The following is a 16,732-nucleotide window of genomic DNA, read 5'->3' on the forward strand; positions in this document are numbered from 1 at the left end:
GATTTATTTTTCAAATTATCTTGAAAAATAAGTATTTTGTCACCTAAAAACATGCAAGATTTCAGGCACTCACAGATCATTCTTCTTTAAGAGGCTCCTCTGTCCTCTACTCATTACCTGTAGTAATGGCACTTGTTATCAGTATAAAAGACACCTGTCCACAACCTCAAACAGTCACAATCCAAACTCCACTATGGTGAAAACCAAAGAGCTGTCGACGGCACCAGAAACACAATTGTAGCCCTGCATCAGGCTGGGAGGACTGAATCTGCAACAGACAAGCAGCTTTGTGTGATGAAATCAACTGTGGGTGCAATAATAAGAAAATGGAAGACATACAAGACTACTGATAATCTCCCTCGATCTGGGGCTCCATGCAAAATCTCACCCCATGGGGTCAAAATGATCACAAGACCGGTGAGCAAAAATCCCAGAAACACACGGGGGGACTCAGTGAATGATCTGCATAGAGCTGGGACCACCGTAACACACTACAAGCAGTAACACAGCACGCTGCCAGGGATGCAGACCCTGCAGTGCCAGACGTGCGTGTCCCCCTGCTTAAGCCAGTACATAGCAAACAAAACGTTAATCAGATCTATATCAAATTGATAGATCCAAAAAACAGGAAGAGATCCAGTATGAATAAAAATCCAATTTTTATTGATCAATAGATTAAAAAAGTTTTAAAACAACAAACATGCCTAGCAGGGGGTGCCCTCGGAAGAAGCAAGGGCGAAACGCGCGTTGGGGTGAGGGAGGCAGCGCCACTTACATCTATCATCACTCTGGTTATCACAGGTATTTATTGAATGATTTAAGCTGTATCTGGTGGAATCTTATTATGCTTGAAACCCTCCAAGATTCAGAGCAATATAACTCAGGGAGACATGGAATAAATATTTTCAGGTGGCTGCATATTTGATTGAATTGCATTGCCATTATAATTATCTATATGCTTATGGGATAATTAATATATATGTTGGAGAAAGTATATTGTTGGTTCTTTCCGCACAGAATATAGAAGCGTGTTTAATATTGTACTCACTGTGTTACCATATTTATTGCTGTATGAGCGCCTCCTGCTGGGCATGTTTGTTGTTTTAAAACTTTTTTAATCTATTGATCAATAAAAATTGGATTTTTATTCATACTGGATCTCTTCCTGTTTTTTGGATCTAGCAATTTGATATAGATCTGATTAACGTTTTGTTTGATATTATGTAGAAGTGCCAGAATTTATTTAATTTTTGGACTAATTTTGGTATATTTAAGCCAGTACATGTCCGGGCCTCTCTGAAGTTTGCTAGAGAGGATTTGGATTATCCAGAAGAGTACTGGGAGAATGTCATATGGTCTGGTGAAACCAAAGTAGAACTGTTTGGTAGAAACAATACTTGTCGTGGTTGGAGGAGACAGAATGCTTCGTTGCATCCAAAGAACACCATACCTACTATGAAGCATGGGGGTGACAACATCATGCTTTGGGGCTGTTTCTCTGCAAAGGAACCAGGCGGATTGATCTGTGTCAGGATACAAATCCAGCTCACCAGATACGGCATTCCAACATCGGAGCACGAGACCGCTGTGTCAAAGCGCACAATCCAAGGCAATGAGAAAAAACTTTGTCCAGCTCCACGATGTAGTGAAAAATATTCTTTATTCACTCAATAGAAATGAGGTTTAAAAGCCAGCATGAGTTACAAGGCATGCGATCGATCTACGCGTTTCGAGTGGCTAGGCACTCTTAATCATGATACGCAGCTTTGTCCATGGGTAGATCTTATATACTCTATCCGGTCTACACACCGGTTAAATAATTAATTAAAACAAATATAAAACAAATAGAGAGAAAACTAACAATCACAATTACATATAACAATTTGATTCAATAAGATACAATATTATCGCCTTTAGTAGTATTTTATCTTTATTTTATTTCTTAATTTTTATTCATTATTCTCTTGTTATTATCCATGAAAAAATGAAGCAAACTTCTGAAATAGAAGAGAAACATAACAGATCTCAATGTTGCAACCATTCACAACAGTAAAATTCACATAGATACAATTTTTTTCAAAATGCATGCGGTTTTCAATTACATGTTACATTTTTATTTCTTTTTTGTGCAATGTTAATTTTAGCACAACAGAACATTTTTTAGTATACACATGTATACAAAGAAGGGGGAGGGAAAAAAAAAAAAAAAACTTTTTGAAAAAATTTTTTTTTCTGAAAAAAAAAAAATGTTTTATAAATTGAAAAGATTTTTTCAGGGATTATTTCAATTAGCGCACCAAATGTGCACACAGCCATAATACGTTCGTTTAAAGGGGAGATAAAAAACTCCAATTTGCACTGTTCTAAAGAATTTTTTTCAGTGTATATGATTTTTTTGGTTATATGCACAGGCAAAAAAACATTTAATTCTTTTATTCCCCATCATACACCAATCATAAAAATCCGTTCTGATGCATTTATTGAAAAGTCGTTATCATAAACTTTTTTTTTGTTATATTTAATTTTTAGTTTATATCTGAAAAAAAAAAAAAAAACTTCATGCACTGAAAAAAACCGTTCTAATGCATATATAGAAAGATTATTGTCATAGACTTTCCCAAATAAATGAAGTATTTCTTAAGTAACTGTACAAGATAAAACTATGTCGAATATTTTGGTTTTTATATTTTAAACATGCAGATTCGAAAAACGGCATGAAAATACAGTTCTGTGCACAAAAAATACCCCATGAAAAACCTAGCAAAAAAACTCTGCCATATTTCCACATATTTTAGTATATGTTTAATCAGAACATGAAGATTCATTATAAATGTGATAAGATAGATGTTTCAAAGAGGAAAGGGTTAATAAGTGCTAGCCTAATAAAAGAGCATGGTGTCTTTTCTTTTATTCAAGCCTCGTGGCATACTGGTGTTTAATTTAAACATCCACCACGCCTCCCTATTCCTAAGCACAGGTTCTAAGTCCCCACCTCTAATCCGATTGTGGACTTTCTCAATCCCATATACTTTTAATGAGTCCAGTTTTTTACTATGAGTCTCACGTTAGGTGACTTTGATGTTATTAATCTTTCATCACTGAATCTAACTGCTGATCAACGTGAGTTACTTTCATTTGGACTTTCTTTTGTTCCTAGTTGTAATTTTAATCTTTTCTCCACAATATGTGATGTTAATAGATTTATTAGGAATATTACCTTGAAATTGCATTTTGAAGATAACCCTGATATTATTGTGGAAAATGATGTGAATTTTGAAAATACTTATAGTAATTGTTCCTTTCCAGAACAAATGTCTATTATCAATTTGCAGGCTTTACAAAATGAAAGCGTGCCAAATGTTGATATTGCTGCTTCTTTAGCAAAAGGCATGAGTATTCCTAATCCAAACTATTATCCGGTTAAAGCAAGGAGACCTGTGATGGATAGGTTTCAAAGTGCTGTTGAAAATGACCTTAGATTATTATCTGAAAAAACGCATGGTGTGAATTGTGCCTGCAGTAATTTGAGGCCGTCCCTGAAAAAAGCATTGTTAGAACTGAAGGCAAATGAAAATATTATAATAAAGAATTCAGATTAGGGTGGATCGATTGTCCTTATGAATAGGGATGATTATGTGAACTGGGTTGAAAATATGCTTAATGACCCCATGATTTACAAATGTATTTTAGAGAATCCTTCTCATAATATCAAAGAGCGTATTTTTCAGATTATTGATGAAGGCTTTTGTATGGGTTTTATTACTATGAGAGAGAGGGATTATCTAAAGGTGTTAAATCCAGTTACACCAACGCTTTATGCGTTACCAAAAACCCATAAAAAAAGCTTTCCTCCCATGAGACCGATTTTGTCAGGGATAGGATCTGTAAGTGAGAAATTGGGGGAATGGTTAGATTTGCTTCTACAACCCTTGGTTCAGAGGGTCCCTGGTTTTATTAGAGACAGTACAGAAGTATTGAATTCAATGGATGGTTTAATTTGGGATTCCAAATTCTCATGGATAACTACTGATGTTGTTTCTCTCTACACATCGATTCCACACACAGTAGCAATTAACGCATTAAAATGTAATCTACAAAAATATAGTAATTTCTCGTGTGACTTCCAAGATTTCATCTTGGATGTCACTTTTTTGTTGATTTCCAACAATTATTTTATATTTAATGAGAATTACCATATACAAGTAAATGGCGTATCCATGGGAGCTAAATATTCCCCTTATCAAGCAAATCTCGTTATGAGTTGGTGGGAGGAAATGTATATCTACAATCTTGACAATCCTTACACTGATTGTATACAGTTTTACGGTAGATACATTGATGATATTGTCATCATTTGGAAATCAGATATAACAGTACAGAAATTTGGAAATTTGATGCGTATATCAATTGCAACTCTCTGAACCTAAAATTCCTAACACGACATGAAAAGACCACTATTGATTTTTTGGATTTAAATCTGACTGGCATACCTAATAAATCCGTTATTACTCGTACATATCGCAAGGAGACAGCTGGGAACACAATTCTCCATGCAAAAAGTCATCACCCCAGGCACACAATTAAGGGTATTCCTGTGGGTGAAATGACGCGTGCTAAGAGAAATTGTAGTTGTCCCTCTGATTATAAAAAATAAGTTTCTGACATTAGACAACATTTGGGCAGGAGAGGTTATGATCGATGGAGTCTGGATAGGGCTGAAAAGATTGTTTCAAAAAAATCTCGTTTTAAAGACTCGCATAAACTGTCCAAAAATTCTGCCAATCCCATAACAATGGTGTTACAATTTAGTAATCAGTTTTCCAATATTAAAAAAATAGTTGAGGATAGCTTGGCAATTTTAAAAGAAGATCCAGATATTGAAAAAATAATAAAAAAAAGGACTAAGGATAGTTTCCAGAGAAGCACCATCCTTAAAAAATAGTTTATCACCAAGTTTTCTTTGTACTCGGCAAGAACATACAGGCAATTGGTTGAAAACGAGAGGTTTTTTCAAATGTGCTGCCAGTCAGTGTAAGATGTGTACCTATACCAAAAGGTGTGATAAATTTGGAGATTTTGATGACAGTAATCTATTTGACATCAAAGATTTTATAAACTGCAACACCAAAAATGTAGTTTATATCATGGAATGTACTTCATGCCGACTAAAATATGTGGGTAGCACAAAACGCACGTTAAAAACTAGGATTAGAGAGCACATTCTCGATGTAGAGAACGCTAATATGAATAGAACCATATCGCAGCTCTCCCGACATTTTATTGAGACTCATAGTAAAAAACTGGACTCATTAAAAGTATATGGGATTGAGAAAGTCCACAATCGGATTAGAGGTGGGGACTTAGAACCTGTGCTTAGGAATAGGGAGGCGTGGTGGATGTTCAAATTAAACACTAGTATGCCACGAGGCTTGAATAAAAGAAAATACACCATGCTCTTTTATTAGACTAGCACTTATCAACCCTTTCCTCTTTGAAACATCTATCTTATCACATTTATAATGAATCTTCATGTTCTGATTAAACATATACTAAAATATGTGGAAATATGGCAGAGTTTTTTTACTAGGTTTTTCATGGGGTATTTTTTGTGCACAGAACTGTATTTTCATGCCATTTTTCGAATCTGCATGTTTAAAATAAAAAAACCAAAATATTCGACATAGTTTTATGTTGTACAGTTACTTAAGAAATACTTCATTTATTTGGGAAAGTCTATGACAATAATCTTTCTATATATGCATTAGAACGTTTTTTTTCAGTGCATAAAGTTTTTTTGTTTTTTTTCAGATATAAACTAAGAATTAAATATAACAAAAAAAAGTTTATGATAACAACTTTTCAATAAATGCATCAGAACGGATTTTTATGATTGGTGTATGATCGGGAATAAAAGAATTAAATGTTTTTTTGGCTGTGCATATAACCAAAAAAAATCATATACACTAAAAAAAAATTCTTTAGAACAGTGCAAATTGGAGTTTTTTATCTCCCCTTTAAACGAACGTATTATGGCTGTGTGCACATTTGGTGCGCTAATTGAAATAATCCCTGAAAAAATCTTTTCAATTTTATAAAAAATTTTTTTTTTTTCAGAAAATTTTTTTTTTTCAAAATTTTTTTTTGTTTTTTTTATCCCCCTTCTTTGTATACATGTGTATACTAAAAAATGTTCTGTTGTGCTAAAATTAACATTGCACAAAAAAGAAATAAAAATGTAACATGTAATTGAAAACCGCATGCATTTTGAAAAAAATTGTATCTATGTGAATTTTACTGTTGTGAATGGTTGCAACATTGAGATCTGTTATGTTTCTCTTCTATTTCAGAAGTTTGCTTCATTTTTTCATGGATAATAACAAGAGAATAATGAATAAAAATTAAGAAATAAAATAAAGATATAATACTACTAAAGGCGATAATATTGTATCTTAATGAATCAAATTGTTATATGTAATTGTGATTGTTAGTTTTCTCTCTATTTGTTTTATATTTGTTTTAATTAATTATTTAACCGGTGTGTAGACCGGATAGAGTATATAAGATCTACCCATGGACAAAGCTGCGTATCATGATTAAGAGTGCCTAGCCACTCGAAACGCGTAGATCGATCGCATGCCTTGTAACTCATGCTGGCTTTTAAACCTCATTTCTATTGAGTGAATAAAGAATATTTTTCACTACATTGTGGAGCTGGACAAAGTTTTTTCTCATTGCCTTGGATTGATCCGTGTACATGAAAGAATGAATGGGGCCATGTATCGTGAGATTTTGAGTGCTAACCTCCTTCCATCAGCTAGGGCATGGAAGATGAAACATGGATGGGTCTTTCAGCATGATAATGATCCCAAGCACACCGCCAAGGCAACAAAGTAGTGGCTTCGTAAGAAGCATATGAAGGTTCCTAGATTGGCCTAGCCAGTCTCCAGATCTCAAACCCATAGAAAACTTTTGGTGGGATTTGAAAGTCCATGTTGCCCAGCGACAGGCCCAAAACATCACTGCTCTAGAGGAGATCTGCATGGAAGAATGGGCCAACATACCACCAACTTTGTGTGCCAACCTTGTGAAGACTTACAAAAAATGTTTGACCTCTGTCATTTCCAACAATGGATATATAACAAAATATTGAGATGAACTTTTATTAATGACCAAATACTTATTTTCCACCATAATTTGCAAAATAAATCTTGCCAAATTAGAGAAGGTGATTTTCTCGATTTGTTTTCTCATTTTGACTCTCATAGTTGTAGTCTACCTATGATGTCAATTACAGGCCTCTCTCATCTTTTTAAGTGGGAGAATTTGCACAATTGGTGGCTGACTAAATACTTTTTTCCTCACTGTAATCAATCCCGACTAAATTCTCATCTCCATTTCCTGAAAAGCAGCCACAAACTTGTAAGGAACCTAAACCATCCATCACTGTTATCTACAGACTGCACCCCAGTCCTTCAGTAACAAGCTGCCTTCTCTTGCAGCGAAATATTTCACATTTTGAGTCATCTTTCCGGAGCACCTTCTGCCATTTTTTTATTTTGCAAACCAGTTCCTATATTCCAAAGTTCTTATGTTTAATACTAGATGGTGGCCCGATTCTAATGCATCGGGTATTCTAGAATATGCATGTAGTTTATTTATAAAGTTTTAATAATAATGCACCCCCCAATCCTGATATGCATGGTCCCCTCACCCCCAATCCTGATATGCATGGTCCTCTCACCCCCCAATCCTGATATGCATGGTCCTCTCACCCCCCAATCCTGGTATGCATGGCCCCCTTACCCTCCAATCCTGGAATGCATGGTCCTCTCACCCCCCAATCCTGGTATGCATGGCCCCCTCACCCCCCTTTCCTGGTATGCATGGTCCCCTCACCCCCCCTTTCCTGGTATGCATGGTCCCATCACCCCTCTTTTCTGGTATATATGGCCCCCTCACCTCCCTTTCCTGGTAAGCATGGTCACCCTCACCCCCCTATCCTGGTATGCATGGTTACCCTCACCCCTTTTCCTGGTATGCATGGTCACCCTCACCCCCCTTTCCTGGTATGCATGGTCACCCTCACCCCCCTTTCCTGGTATGCATGTCCCCCCCTTCCCCCCTTTCCTGGTATGCATGGTCCCCATCCCCCATTGCTAGTATGCATGGTCCCCCTCCCCCCATTGGTGGTATGCATGGTCCCCCCCCCCATTGCTGGTATGCATGGTCCCCCTCCCCCCCATTGCTGGTATGCATGGTCCCCCTCCCCCCCCATTGCTGGTATGCATGGTCCCCCTCCTCCCCACTGCTGGTATGCATGGTCCCCCTCACTCCCCCTTTGCTGGTGTGTATGGTCCCCCTCACCCCCTTTGCTGGTATGTATGGTCACCCTCACCCCCCTTTCCTGGTATGCATGGTGCCCCTCCCTCCCCCCCATTGCTGGTATGCATGGTCCCCCTCACCTCCCTTTCCTGGTATGCATGGTGCCCCTCCCTTCCCCCCCATGGCAGGTATGCATGGTCCCCCTCACCTCCCTTTCCTGGTATGCATGGTGCCCCTCCCTCCCCCCCCATTGCTGGTATGCATGGTCCCCCTCACCTCCCGTTCCTGGTATGCGTGGTCTATGTTAAAAAAAAAAAAAGTTACATACTCACCTTCCAACAGCCTCCGATCTTCTTTCCACGCACCCGGCCTCGCGGGCTCAGTAATGCATTGCGCGAAACACCGCTGATGATGTCGTGCCCTCACGAGAGTGACGCCATCTCCGGTCTAAGGCGCAAGGCATTACTGGGACCGCGAGGCCGGGCGCGTGGAAAGAAGATCGGAGGCCGTCGGAAGGTGAGAATAACATTTTCTTTATTTTAATTCTCCTTTTTACAGATCACGGCCTGCCGCCCCATTGAGCGCTGCGCCCGGCCATGACCAATCAGCGGCAGGCGCAGTTTACCGTTACAAACAGATGCGCCAATCAGTGACCCGCGATTTTGGTTACAGACAGACATGATAAGACAATTATATATATAGATTACTCCATAATTGAGTCATTTGCCCTTTTTTCATGTTGAAGGCATGGATTCTCCGAACAGTAGATGGGTGTATCTAGATTCTACTGGTAGCTGACACTTCTGAGCTGTTGGCACTGGTAGATGTCTTCTAATTTCGAAGGGAAGAAAACATGATGTGTCCTTCATCTGCTAAAGTAAGTTTCCTTGGCTGACCACATTATCTACTGTCGTCAACATTGCTTGTTTGTTGGTGTTCTAAATGCTGAGAAATACAATCAGATTCTTATCAATCATTCAATACCATACAGAGAGGTGTCTGATTGGCTCCAAATTTATTCTGCAGCAGAACAATGACTCCAAGCATAAAGTCAATGTCATTAAGAAGTATATATTTAACATAAAAAAGAACATGGAGTCCTGTAAGTGATAATACAGCCTCCATAGAGCTCCAATCTCAACATCATCGAGTCTGCGAGGGATAACATCAATAGATATGAGTCTGTGCACAAGCCTACATCCACCCAAGATCTGTGGTTAGTTCTCCAACATGACTGAAACAACCTTCATGCTGAGCTCCTTCAAAAACTGTGAAACACACAGAAATCAGCCAAGGTATCAGGAAGAGGATGGTGGACTTGCAGAAATGTAGTTCCATGGCACTTTACACGTGAAAATAGGTATACATAATAAAAACAAGCACAGTAATCTTAAACAATACAAGTCACTGACTACTACAGGAGGAGTGAGAACCCTGCCCATGAGGGTTCACAGTTTATAAGGGGTGGGTGAGGATACAATAGGTGAGGGTAGAGCTGGTCGTGCAGCAGTATGGTGGATTGAGGGTTAATGCAAGTTGTACGTTTGTCGGAAGAGGTAGGTCTTCAGGTTCCTTTTGAAGATTTTCACGGTAGGTGATAGACTGATGTGTTGAGGTAGAAAGTTCCAGAGTAGGGGGGATTCACAGCAGGAGAAATCTTGTACGCGATTGTGGGAAGAGGAGATAATAAGGGAGTAGAGAAGGAGTGAGGATCGGTGGTAGTGTAGGGATATGTAAAAAAAAACTATGTCCCTTTAAGTTTCCCATGCTCACAATGTGTATATACATATATATATAATGTTGCTACATGTTATCGTGATTCATACCGTACCGTGATATAACGTGTATATTTTATGTTGCTGTTTAATTTATGTATATAGTAGGGACAGTGTAATTAGTGTTATGGCCACTAGATGGGGGCATGGAGTTTGTTACATTTTAGATGGAGATATAGGGGTTAATAATAGGAGGGGTTAGCTGTATAGGAACAGAGGGGGATTTCTTTGTTAGAGTCAATTATGGGCAGAGGTGTTCGAACCCTGTGGACTGGATTAATTGACCGGGAGTGTAAAACCCTCATTGTGACTCGAGCTTCAGTGTTCAGGACTCAGAACTCTACACAGACTGCCAGCAATGTTAAAGCAAAGTGCCCAGCTTTCCAGTAAAGAAGGACAAGTATAGCAGCAAGGTCAGGGAGATAGAGTTCCCCAGAGAAGGAATTGAAAGAAGCAAAGGGCAACCAGACGGGCGAGTGTTCATCATGTGGCGCTCGCAGCCTGGGCGCATTCTCTAGGAGCCGGGGGCGAAACGGCAGAGGGAAGCACCAGTGATAGTGAGTACGGACAGGAGGGATACCGGTAATACTTACAAGTGGGTACGACCCGATCTCGAGCTGCATAAGGAAGAGAGTGAAGAAGGGAAAGCTGTTATGGAATGTAACAAAGTTTTTATTGTCTATCACGAATGTAATCTGGATGAGCTGTGAAGAGACATCACTAAATGTCTGCATTGTAAGTTAAACTTGGACTCTGTCTTTACTTGTATGCAAGTGACAGAAGATAGTCCTGGAAGGCAGAGGGAGGACTCTGCCAACACCGTGAGTACAGATCGTGATATGCGGAAAATGTTGTACCTATTTCCTGTGAAGGGAGGCCCAGGTACAACAATACCAGAGTGTTCAGCCATGACTATGGCCCGGTGCCTACCTTACAGTTGTGTGCAAGTAAGTACGAGGAGACTACGTCACAGATGGACGGAGGAGAGAGGTTGTGGATAGCTTTGTATGCCATGGTTAAGGTTTTGAACTGGAGTCTCTGGGCAATGAGGAGCCAGTGCAGGAATTGACAGGGAGGAGAGGCCGGGGAATAGCAGGATGACAGTTGGATTTGTCGGGCAGCAGAGTTGAGGATTGATTGGAGTGGTGCGAGAGTGCTAGAAGGGAGGCCAGAGAGCAGGAGGTTGCTGTAGTCGAGGCATGAGATGATGAGGGCATGCGCCATTGTTTTAACAGAATCTTGATTAAGGATGTAAGGATCCGGGAAATATTTTTGCTTTGGAGTCGGCAGAAAGTGGAGAGGGCTTGTATACATGATTTGAAGGAAAGATTAGAGTCCAGGGTTACCCTGAGGCAGCAAGCTTGCAAGACTGGGGAAAGTGAGCAGCTATTTACTTTAATGGATATGTCTGTTGAGGGGTTGAGTGAGATGGGGGAAAGCTGATGAATTCTGTTTTGTCCATGTAAAGTTTTAGAAATCGACCAGAGAAGGATGAAATAGCAGACAGAAATTGTGGGATTCTCGTTTGTAAGGAGGTGATATCGGATCCAGAGAGGTATATCTGTGTGTAATCAGCATAGAGATGATAGAGTTTTCCATCAAACTTCAACGCACCCAAAAGCATTACAAATTTTGTCTGGTGACCAACTCATGCAGTCTTTATCTATCCCCCATTCCCTCAAGATGGCTGGACCATCTTTGTAAATAAGGAACTGTACTTTGTGTCTCCCCCACCTCATTGTAGATTGTAAACTCTTACGAGCGGGGTTGTCATTATTTTTCCTTTAATTTTTGTATTATCTTTAGCTATGTTACTTATGACTATTGTATATGAACCTCTGAACCTTAAAGCGCTGCGGAATATGTTGGCGCTATATAAATAAAGATTATTATTATTATTATAATACTGAAAGCCGTGGGACTCTATGAGCTGTCTCAGGTGTAAATGGAAAACATAGGGGGTGAAATGAGGAATTGGTGTGTGAGTGGGAGATGCTGAATGTCCGGTCTGTTAGGTATGATGAGATCCAAGATAGGTACAAGTCTTGAGAGAACGACAAAAGAAAATCTGTAGTAAGAGGGAATGTATCGACTGTGTCACAAGCAGATGACAGCTCCAGGAGGAGGAGACAGCGTAGTATTGCTTGGATTTGGCGGTTAGTAGATCATTTGAGAACTTAGTCATTGCAGTTTAAGAGGAATGATGCAGTCGGAAGCCAAATTGTAAGCAGTCAAAGAGGGAGCAGGAGGACAGATAAAGATGGACAGGTTGTTCCAGTAGTTTTGAGGCATAAGAGAGAAGTGCTATGGGGCAATAGCTAGACACAGAGGATGAGCTAAGGGAGGGCTTTTTGAGGATTGGTGTGATTGAGGCATGATAGAAGCATGAGAGAAAATCACAGTTAATGCGGCATCTATTGTCGTCTATTTCTAACACATCCATCAAAGATTAGATGACAACAGGCGCCATATTAACGGATCCATTGCCCATTGATGCCAATGTTAAAATAACGGATCCAGCAGTGATCAGTTAGTGAAAATCAGACTAAGAAGTTGTGTAAGAACAACTTTTTTCCTAACAGATTTTTGCTGGACCCGTTCTAATGGATCATTACTGGACAAGTGAACATAGCCTTAGTCTTACTGTAGACACAACTTTTATGGTGCTGGTTGTTAGCTGCATCCTCCCAGGGCCACAAATGAATAGATCATGGCTCCATGCTGTTTCATTTGGTCAAGCCCCCTCTTTTTTTTAAAGAGAATCTGTCACCAGGTTTTTGCCACCTAATTTGAGAGCTCAGTCAGTGATATATCACTGACTGAGCTGCTTGCTGTAGTTATATGGGGCATATTTATCTATGGAGCATCTTATAGGGCCACCATTATCCTATGTGCAGCATTATATGGGGCATATTTTGTATGGATCATCTTATGGGGCCATCATGAACAGTATGGAGCATTATATGGGGCTTCTGATTCAATATGGATATTCAAAAACATTTAACCTACTGATGTCTCAATTAATTTTACTTTTATTGGTATCTATTTTTATTTTTTAAATTTAACAGTAGCTCCGCATTTCCCACCCTAGGCTTATACTCGCGTCAATAAGTTTTCCCAGTTTTTTGTGGCAAAATTAGGGGCCTCGGCTTATACTCGGTGGGCTTATACTCGAGTATATACGGGTAATTGCCATACACACGCATATGATTGTTTTAAAAAGTCATGCTCAACAAAACAGCCTAAAGGGGTGTCAATTTAGTTTCACAAAAACAGAAATGTTATGATATTATGTGCTTACATTGCAGAACAAAAATCAGATTTAGTTTCTTATAGCAGCAAGCAAATAAATATTTAACAAGGCAAATGACCAGAATCGCACGTAATCTAGATTTTATTTTGACAATTCAGTCTATTTCTCACACAGTATGCACCCGGAGATTAATTATATGTACACAACAAACATTATGGTCGTCACAAAACTTTGATTCAATGTGTTAGATTGTCTACAAAAAAAAAATTAGAGATTGGAAGGGAAGAAATATGCCTCGCAGACTTGATTCATTGCTTCCAAATTTCATCTGCTAATTACATCATTTATTCCAGCAGCAAAACGCTGGTTGGCATCAAAAGAAACATTTGTGGAGCTTTTTTCTGTGTTTTTTTTTTTATAAATAATGATTTAAGGCTTAATTATAATGATATATGGTGAGGAAGAAATGTAATACACATATTTTTGGTAAATTCAATGTTTTGTGGATAGATACATTGCTTATTTTCTGTCTGCATAGTGAATGACAATCATATGCATTCATCATTAGATGTCTGCCTTTCAGTAACTACAGCAAGGCTTTTTAATTACCTGGAAGGCATAGATTAATAAGCAGTAAATTACAAAAATTACTAAAATAACCATTTAAGTAGCCAGACATATAACATAAAAGTAAGGATCCTTTTATATGCGCCATCATCCTCTCAGTAAAGCCAGCTTCAGTAAGGGGTACTTCACACTAAGCGAGATCGGTGATGCCTCACCGATTTTGTGATGCATCAGCGATCTCGCCAGCGACCTCGCTGTGTGTGGCACGCATCAGCGACCGGTCCCCCCGCCGGGTATCGCTGATTGTGCAGGAATGTCCTGGGCCATTTTTTGATCGTTGGTCTCCCGCTGGCCAGCATGCATCGCATGTGGCAGCGGGAGACCAACGATCAGCGAGCTCCCAGCGCTGTAAGCAGACGCTGGGAGCTGGTATCCAGGGTAAATAGCAGGTAACTAAGCGCGCACGTTACCCGCTGTGTACCCTGGATACCAGCGTCCTCGCTGGTCCTGATCACTGGTGAGTCTGCCAGTTTGAGAGCTCACCAGCTTTCATGTAGCGACGCACCAGCGATCCTGACCAGGTCGTATCATTGTCGGGATCGCTGGTGCGTCGTTTAGTGTAGGGAAGAAATATGCCTCGCAGACTTGATTCATTGCTTCCAAATTTCATCTGCTAATTGCATCATTTATTCCCTAAGTTTTCAACTGGACGAGGTCAGGTCACATGCTCCTCTATCGACTGCCAATTTGATAATAATAGAGCGTGTGCAGTATGTGGGGTACTTTACAATAACCAGTAGACGGCATTTGACAAAGAAGGTGCCACAAATTTGTATTATATTCACATTTGTTAAAATAGATAAAGTGGACTACCCATTTAATTATGGGTAATTATGTCCACAAACATTTGCTAAAATAAAGATAAAGCTAACATCTTGACTTCATGTCACAGGGCCTAGTGAACAGGATGCCAGGCAAGGAGGAGTGTAAACCAAATTGCTCATCTTTAGGGCTCGATCACACTGGCGTATATTCTCTCATGCGAGAGAATGGAGATGATACTAATGACACTTGGGTCAATCTCTGTCAGTCTGATCTGAGTGTCACCTTAGTGTGATCCAATTCTCTCACATGAACAGGTGCGGAGAAGATGGAGTACTTAATTTCCCCATCTTCTACATTGTCCACGGATGTTGGACTGCATTTTGATGACATTCAAGTGCAGTCTGATGTTTTACACGCCCCCATAGACTTGTATAGGTGCACATAATCCAAATATCGAAGCCACTCGCAGCATGCTGCGTTTGCTCACTCATGAGAAAATAATCACGGATCTGACTTCTGCCCCACAGTATAACATTGGGCAGCGTGCTTGTAGGGTTCAGACAGGTTCTCAGGATGCAGTGACGAGAAACGAGACTGAGTGATTGGTAAAATAAATATTTATAAATTGGTGCCGCTGGGGCTGTGCTGAACAAATCAAATGGGCAACAACAAACTGTCCTCGCAGGGACTCAATAACATTTACAACACTTTTCCTTATACTAAATGCGACTAATCCGGCTAGTCCGGGTGTTGTAGGCCATGTACGGCCGAACTAAGGATCCTTATTTCCTATGGACAACTTATCCTTCCAGGCGTCGTTCAGGATCGCAGATGCGGCTGCTCAGAGGTCGCTGATGCGGCTGCCTTGACGCCCAGATGTTCCGGGATGATTTGGGTTCGACGGGCCCTGGAGGATCTGTGCTGGTGGGGAACGACAGGCCCTGAAGAATCCGTGCTGGCGGGGCACAACAGGCCCTGAAGAATCTGTGCAGGCGGGGCACAACAGGCCCTGAAGAATCGGTGCTGGTGGGGCACAACAGGCCCTGAAGAAATGGTGCCGGTGGTGCGCAACAGGCCCTGAAGAAATGATGCTGGTGGGGCGCAACAGGCCCTGAAGAAATGATGCCGGTGGGGCGCAACAGGCCCTGAAGAAATTATGCCGGTGGAGCGCAACAGGCCCTGAAGAAATGGTGCCGGTGGGGCGCGGTGATGACGCAGTCTCTAAATCTACTGTTCACCAGTCTCTGCCCAGAGTCCCTCAGCAAACCAGACGGGGGCCTCTACTGCCGCCTGTAGCGAGGTGGCACCCCCTGGGGCCGGTGATGACAGGGCCGCAGCTGTGGAAGAAGGCAGGGGGCAGTGTCCTGACCGCTGTAAAGGAATGGTCTATAGTCACAGTGGTCAGTGGAGGTCGTGGACTTGTCACAGCAGGATGGGAAACAGTGGGGGCGGCTGTATGCGACCATATGAGGGGAGCGGCCGCCGGTGCAAGGCTCTCACGTGTCACTAGTCGGTAAGTCCGCGGCTTTCCTTTCACAGGGCCCTGTCGGTCTCTCCACAACACACCGTCTGCTCCCTCGGTCCTCTCTGTCTCACCCGACTTCTTGTCTGTTGTCTGGCTCTCTGTCAACTGCCACTTCAGCGCGCCCCCTGCTCCTGTTAAGCTTGCCCCGCCCCCTGTTTCCCTGACAATTTCAGTCAAGTCTTTTCTTTTACTGTCCTCCCAGCATCGTTCCCTCAGGAACCCTGATGGCGGTCCCCTGGGCACCTGCTCCTTCACTGTCTGGGAGTCCTCCTCCCCACATGCTGCCCTTAATCTAAACATACATGTGTAGAAAGATAGGACTATGTATATATAAAAATACTTCCCAGTACCATCCTTAGATTGCACATTTGATGAGAATACATAAACCTCCCTTTTTTTGCACAGATTCAATAAATGGATATGTGGGAACATTTATTGATTTTGAACTGGCGCCATCTTTTTCCC

At 40.8% G+C, this 16,732-nt stretch overlaps 1 protein-coding gene across 2 annotated transcripts in view; it reads right to left on the minus strand.

Annotated features, from left to right (window-relative positions):
* Positions 1 to 16,732, minus strand: part of RGS17 (regulator of G protein signaling 17) — a 223,524-nt gene that overhangs the window by 109,081 nt on the left and 97,711 nt on the right. The gene's annotated exons all lie outside the window — the stretch shown is intronic.

This window comes from Dendrobates tinctorius, unplaced genomic scaffold (genome assembly GCF_039654945.1).
Source record: "Dendrobates tinctorius isolate UK_male_01 unplaced genomic scaffold, ASM3965494v1 ptg000250l, whole genome shotgun sequence".
NCBI classification, from domain to species: domain Eukaryota; kingdom Metazoa; phylum Chordata; class Amphibia; order Anura; family Dendrobatidae; genus Dendrobates; species Dendrobates tinctorius.